The following is a 7,406-nucleotide window of genomic DNA, read 5'->3' as shown; positions in this document are numbered from 1 at the left end:
ATATCAATGTATTCTAATGTGTATCCTGATTAATGTAGAGAGTGATCCACACACCCACTAACAAAGTCGTTGATCACGTAAAGCTTTGCCCTAAATTCAATTACCACTCAGTCATTAATTGAATGTTAGAAAAGTGACACGTTATGTGAAATTGAATTGCTTAAGAATGGAACACCATTCCACAGAGAGCAAATATGCACTCACTTCAGCAACACACACAAAATGCTAGAGAAACTCAGCAGGCCAGGCAGCACCTATATAAATGAATGGATAGTCGACGTTTCGGACCAGAAGGAATGAGAAAGGAATGGGAAAGTTGCCAGAATAAAAGAGGTGGGGGGAAGGGAAGGAGGCTAACTGGATGGTGACAGGTGAAGCCAGGTGGGCAGGAAAAGTCGAGGGGTGGTGAAGAAGGAATTTGAATAGGAGAGCATCTGGAAGCCATGTGGCACAGGGTGGCGGCGAAGACAAGCTCCGAAGGGGGATACGTAGCTGTGGCAGCTTGTCTGACAGAGTACATGGTTGAAGAGTCAGAGTGTAGCAGAGGTCACAGAGGGGGAGCAGAGAGGGTTTCATCCTACATTCGAGTTTAAATTAACATTGGATCTTCTTTTAACCCATATAACTGTATATAGTTTGATATGAGCTAGCTTTAAGTTAAAAACATCCAAACACTTAATATGTAAAGGATACAACTTGCCCAAATTGGTTACTGGACTGTTGAGGAGAGATTTATTAATGATCTTCCGAAACATCTAAATGAGTTGTCTTATTTGAGAGTCTGTGGTACGCAATCAGATTTTTATCTCAGTGACATTGTTCATGAGTTGTGGATCCTTGATTGCTTGGGTGGCACAAGTGGGCATCATAAATGTACTTACAACAGAGGATCCAGCTTGAGCTGGAAACATTGTAAACATGGGTTTGGAATGGAAATTATGCAAAAATGGCCACAAGAACACAAGGATAAAGATTCAAAATATTATGTGGTCGAGGTGGAAGGGGGGAGCTGCTGGGTGTTGCTGAGGGTAGATTGTTGGGGGAAAGTTAAAATCTATCAGCTACCAAGATGTGGGGGAGGGGGGTGGGTGGTGTGGTTACAGGAGACTGCAGATGCTGGAATCTGGAGCAAAACCCAAGATGCTGGAGGAGCATCAGTCCAGATGAAGGGTCTAGGCTGGAAACATTGACTGTCCATTTCCCTTCACTGATGCTGTTATTTGCTGCTCAAGATGTGGGGGAGGTTTGACAAGCCCATCAATTTTGTACAGTTTTGTGTGGAGGTTACTGGGCTGTTGTGACCTACAGTGAAAACGATGTTGATAATTTAACTAAACAACTGATTCTCATTTTCTGATGTTTTCACTGAGCATATTAATGAATGCAGAGAGTCAAGCAATGCATGCACTCACTTGGTTTAATTGTGCCAGAAAATGATATCTGTGAACAGTACATCACTTAAATGCAGCATCTCCAAGTTTGTGGATGACACGAAGCTGGGCGGCAGTGTTAGCTGTGAGGAGGATGCTAAGAGGATGCAGGGTGACTTGGATAGGTTAGGTGAGTGGGCAAATTCATGGCAGATGCAATTTAAAATAGATAAATATGAGATTATCCACTTTGGTGGCAAGAACAGGAAAACAGATTATTATCTGAATGGTGGCCGATTAGGAAAAGGGGAGGTGCAACGAGACCTGGGTGTCATTATACACCAGTCATTGAAAGTGGATATGCAGGTACAGCAGGTGGTGAAAAAGGCGAATGGTATGTTGGTATTCATAGCAAGAGGATTCGAGTACAGGAGCAGGGAGGTACTACTGCAGTTGTACAAGGCCTTGGTGAGACCACACCTGGAGTATTGTGTGCAGTTTTGGTCCCCTAATCTGAGGAAAGACATCCTTGCCATAGAGGGAATACAAAGAAGGTTCACCAGATTGATTCCTGGGATGGCAGGACTTTCATATGAAGAAAGATTTGATCAACTAGGCTTATATTCGCTGGAATTTAGAAGATTGAGGGGGGATCTGATTGAAACGTATAAAATTTTAAAGGGATTGGACAGGCTAGATGCAGGAAGATTGTTCCCGATGTTGGGGAAGTCCAGAACAAGGGGTCACAGTTTAAGGATAAAGGGGAAACTTTTTAGGACCGAGATGAGGAAAAACTTCTTCACACAGAGAGTGGTGAATCTGTGGAATTCTCTGCCACAGGAAACAGTTGGGGCCAGTTCATCGGCTATATTTAAGAGGGAGTTAGATAAGGCCCTTGTGTCTGAAGGGATCAGGGGGAATGGAGAGAAGGCAGGTACAGGGTTCTGAGTTGGATGATCAGCCATGATCATACTGAATGGCGGTGCAGGCTCGAAGGGCCGAATGGCCTACTCCTGCACCTATTTTCTATGTTTCTATGTTTCTGAAATCTGTTTTCCTGACTAGACTAAAATGAAAATAAACTGTCAGCGTTCCCCACACTTACGGAAACACTGAAAGAATCTGCAGAGAAAACATTCAAGTCCAGAATCTACAATCTGTAATTCTATGTTCCCCTTCTGTGTGACTGGTTCAGTCTTTGCAGATGCAATGAACGCTGAATTAAAAGTTTGTCAACTTCCTCACTGTCTTAATTGCACCATTCCTTCTGACGGAACTAGCATGAATCCCAACATATTGATGCAATATTGAAGAAGGCACGTTGCGGTTATATTTCATTAGGAGTATTAGGTGATTTGGCACGTCGCCAAAGATTTTAGCATATTTCCATCGATACACCATGGAGAGCATTCTACCTGGTTGCATCACTATCTGGTATAGAGGGGTCACTGCACAGGATGACAAAAACTCTGCAGAGGTTTGCAAACTCAGCCAACCCTATCACGGGCATTAGCTTCCCCAGCATTGATGACATCTTCAAAAGCAGATGCCTCAAAAAGGTGACATCCATCATTAGGACCCCCATCACCCAGAGCGTGCACTCTTCTTATAACTACAATCAGAGAGGAGGTCCAAGAGCCTGAAGACACACATTCAATGTTTTAGGAACAGCGTTCTCCCCTCTGCCATCCAACTTCTGAATGGACAATGAACAGCTTTTTCCTCTCTGCCACCTGATTCCTAAACGGACATTGAAACCTTGGACACTACCTCACTTTTTTAATGTATATAATTTCTGTTTTTTGAATGATTTTTAATCTACTCAATATATGCATACTGTAATTGATTTATTCTTTATTTATTATTATTATTTTGGTTTTTTTCTATGTTATGTATTGCATTGAACTGCTGCTGCTAAGTTAACAAATATTATGTCACATGCTGGTGATAATAAAATCTGATTCTTGATTAGTCAGGGTGTCACAGATTATGTGGAGAAGGCAGGCGAATGGAATTGAGAGGGATCACAAATCAGCCTTGACAGAATGGTGGAGTAGACATGATGGGCCAAATGGCCTAATTCTGTCTTATGGTCTTCTGTAAGCTTCACTTGAGCAAGGAATTTCATTGAACTCTGATGTATATGACAATGAGCAAATCTGGTAGGAAGTGCAAAGCCTCATTCCACCGTGACGATGTTTAAGCATTGCTTTGTGTTTTTAACAAAGTATTAATTGTAATTTGGAATTTTTATTTCATAATATTCTATCTTCTCTGTTTAACCCCAATCTCTACTTTCTGTGCAAGAACTGAAATTAAGATTCATCCTTCATACTGTGCTGGCTGTGAGACCTCTTCAGCCTGATGGAATGGTCAACCTGCTTGATGTCAAAGGTCGTGTCAAGTTGAAAACCAAAATGAAGTCATGTTCTGGAGCCCACTGATCTTTGTGGTAGGTTTTATCTCTTCCATGTTACCCAATAAAAGAAGACAGCCAATTAGCTTTAATTTTTTTTGAGGAAGTAGACTACAGACTGATGATAAAATTTTTTAGAGTACCATTAACAGAATGAAGACCTGAACCAAATGCAAGTGAGAATTTCCCTCCAGCATCTTGGTAACAGAAATTTAAAAAAAAGCAATGGTGTCATAGATATTATGTTAACAAGCAAATCTGATCTGACAGTATGAAATGTGAGTGGCATTAAAAGATTTACGGCATGACTAATCCACTGGCAGACTTGCACAGAGAATCAGTACTTCCAACTGCGCCACAGCTTTTCAGTAACTGGTATTCAACATTCTGTCATCTACTTTTAATAAAAGAAGCTTCATTATCCACAGACCAATTATTTGCCATCTTGGTTATCCACTGGAATTCTTATGTCAAAGGTTCGTGAAACATATTGCTGAACCATCAGTTTTCTACCGTATAATAGAAATAGATCTGAACGTCAGAAATTTGTTTGTAGTTCATTGGTCTGCATTCCTCTTCCTCCTGAAATGGGAGGAGATTTTTTTTTGATCTACTCTAATCACAGCAAATAGATTCTGAGATTCTGCAGATGCTGAAAATCCAGTGACACACACAGAATGCTGGAGGCAATCAGTAGGGCAGGCAACATCTTTGGAGAGGAATAAGCAGTCGATGTTTCTGGCTGAGATTCTTCATCAGGATTGGGAAGGAAGGGGGAAGAAGGTGGGCAGAGGGGAAGGAATACAAGCTGGTAAGGTGATAGGTGAGACCAGATGAAGGGGAAAGTGAGTTAGGGGTGATGAATTAAGAACTTGGAAGGTGATAGATGGAAGAGGTACAGGGCTGAAGAAGAGATCTGAGACCATGGCAGAAAGGGAAGGAGGAAGAGAACCAGAGGGATGTGATGGGCAGGTGAGGAGAAGAGAAGTGTTAAGAGGGGAGCCAGAATGGGGAATAGAAAAAGACAGTAGGGGGAAGAACAGAGATTACTGAAAGTTAGAGAAATTAATATTTATGCCATCAGATTGGAGGCTACCCAGATGGAATACAACATGCTCCTCCAACCTGAGTGTGGCCTCATTGCGGCAGTAGAGGAGGTGATGAACCAACATATTGGAATGGAGATGGAAAGTGAATTGAAATTAATGGAATAATTCCGAGATATTAGTCTTTACCAGCATCAGCCTGTTTCAGAATCAGAATCAGAATCAGGTTTATTATCACCGGCATGTGACGTGAAATTTGTTAACTTAGCAGCAGCAGTTCAATGCAATACATAATATAAAAGAGGGAAAAAAATAATAAATAAATAAGTAAATCAATTACATATATGCATATTGAATAGATTAAAAATGTGCAAAAACAGAAATACTGTACATTTAAAAAAAAGTGAGGTAGTGTCCAAGGGTTCAAGGTCGATTTAGTTATCGGATAGCAGAGGGGAAGAAGCTGTTCCTGAATCGCTGAGTGTGTGCCTTCAGGCTTCTGTACCTCCTACCTGATGGTAGGAGCATGCCCTGGGTCCTTAATAATGGACGCTGCCTTTCTGAGACACCGTTCCCTGAAGATGTCCTGGGTACTTTGTACGCTAGTACCCAAGATGGAGCTGACTAGATTTACAACCCTCTGCAGCTTCTTTCAGTCCTGTGCAGTAGCCCCTCTCCCATACCAGACAGTGATGCAGCCTGTCAGAATGCCCTCCATGGTACATCTATAGAAGTTTTGGAGTGTATATGTTGACATGCCAAATCTCTTCAACCTCCTAATCAAGTATAACCGTTATCTTGCCTTCTTTATAAATACATTGATATGTTGGGACCAGGTTAGATCCTCAAAGATCTTGACACCCAGGAACTTGAAACTGCTCACTCTCTCCACTTCTGATCCCGCTATGCGTTCCTTTGCTTTAACCTTCCTGAAATCCACAATTAGCTCTTTTGTCTTACTGACGTTGAGTGCCAGGTTTTTTTCATTGATAATATCACCATTTTATCGCACATATTTCCCCTTTTGTGAATAGTTATTCAAACATGTTCTGCAGATTAATTGCTAGATAGGTTGCTCATCATACAGCATAACTTTAAAGAAAAGGGAAAATTAACATGCTTATTATCCAGGACTTAAAACACACACTGAAGATTGTCTTGACGTATAACACAGAATGGTAGAAGAGTACAGAATAGGAACAGGCCTTGCGGCCTACAACATCTGCACCACACATGATTCAGAATTGAACAAAACTTCTTCAGCCTGTACATGATCCATATCCATCCTTTCCCTGACTACCATAAGCACAAGAGATTCTGCAAATGCTGGAAAGCCGGAGTAACACAAACATAATTCTGGAGGAACTCAGCAGGCCAGGCAGCATCTATGGAGAGCAATAAAGAGTCAATGTTTCGGGCCAAGACTCAGTCCTGTGTGCATTTCCCTGACTATCATTGTGTCTATCTGATAGTTTCTTAAACACCTCTATTGTAATAGCTTCCATCACTCTTTCTTGCACCCTGTTCCATGCACCTTTCACTCTGTATGTAAAATAAAACTGCCCTGCACATCTCCTTTAAACATCCCTCCTCGCACTTTAAATGCATTTTGTTAAGTGGTTGACCTTTCTACTCTAAGGAAAACATTCTGACTGTTTGTCCATGCTTCCCTTAATTTTATGAGCATCCACCAGGTCTCCCTTCAGCCTCTGATGCTCCAGAGAAAACAAGTCCATTTGTCCAACGTCTTCTTATATCTCAAAGAACTTTTAGTCTTGTATAATGTGAGGCTGTTGAATGTAACGGCCAAGCACGTAACACAAGTATTCACTGCTGTTCCCTAGTCATAGATTTAATATTGCATACCTTTGTGACATTTAAGTTTGACCCCTACCTGAGGGTAAGCAGTGTGCTTAGCTTTCAGAAAATGTCACACATCATAGGATATAGAACATAGAATGTTGAACCTAGAAAACTACAGCACTGTACAGGTCCTTCGGCCCATGACGTTGTGACAAACTTTTAACCTACTAAAATCAATCTAACCCTTCCCTTCTACAAAGCCCTTCCATTCTTCAATTACCTATGTGCTCTATCTAAAAGTCTCTTAAATGCCCTAATGTATCTACCTCTATCATTACCCCAGGCAGGGCATTCCACAAATCTACCTCTCCCTGTTTAAAGAAACTACTTCTGACATCCTCCCTATACTTTCCATGAATCACCTTAAAATTATAGCCCTGGTATTAGCCATTTCTGCTCTGAGAAAATGTCTCTGGCTATCCACTCGATCAATACCTCTTATCATCTTGAATGTCTCTATCAAGTCATCTCTCATCCTCAAATATTTTCAGTGATCTCATATTACCAGTCCTTGAAGAAAGAGAAAAATAATCACATTGCTACTTCAAGATTCTCAGAGGTCATCTCTGTTGCTTTGCTTGCGATGTCTGGACTCCAACATCTTCCCAACCACTGAGGTCAGACTAACAGGGCTATAATTTCTTTTCTTCTGCCTTCCTTCATCTTGAAGAGTGGAGTGACTTTTGCAATTTTTCAGGTCTCCAGAACTAT

Source organism: Mobula hypostoma, chromosome 22, assembly GCF_963921235.1.
Source record: "Mobula hypostoma chromosome 22, sMobHyp1.1, whole genome shotgun sequence".
NCBI classification, from domain to species: Eukaryota; Metazoa; Chordata; class Chondrichthyes; order Myliobatiformes; family Myliobatidae; genus Mobula; species Mobula hypostoma.
This window is presented reverse-complemented; position numbering follows the sequence as displayed.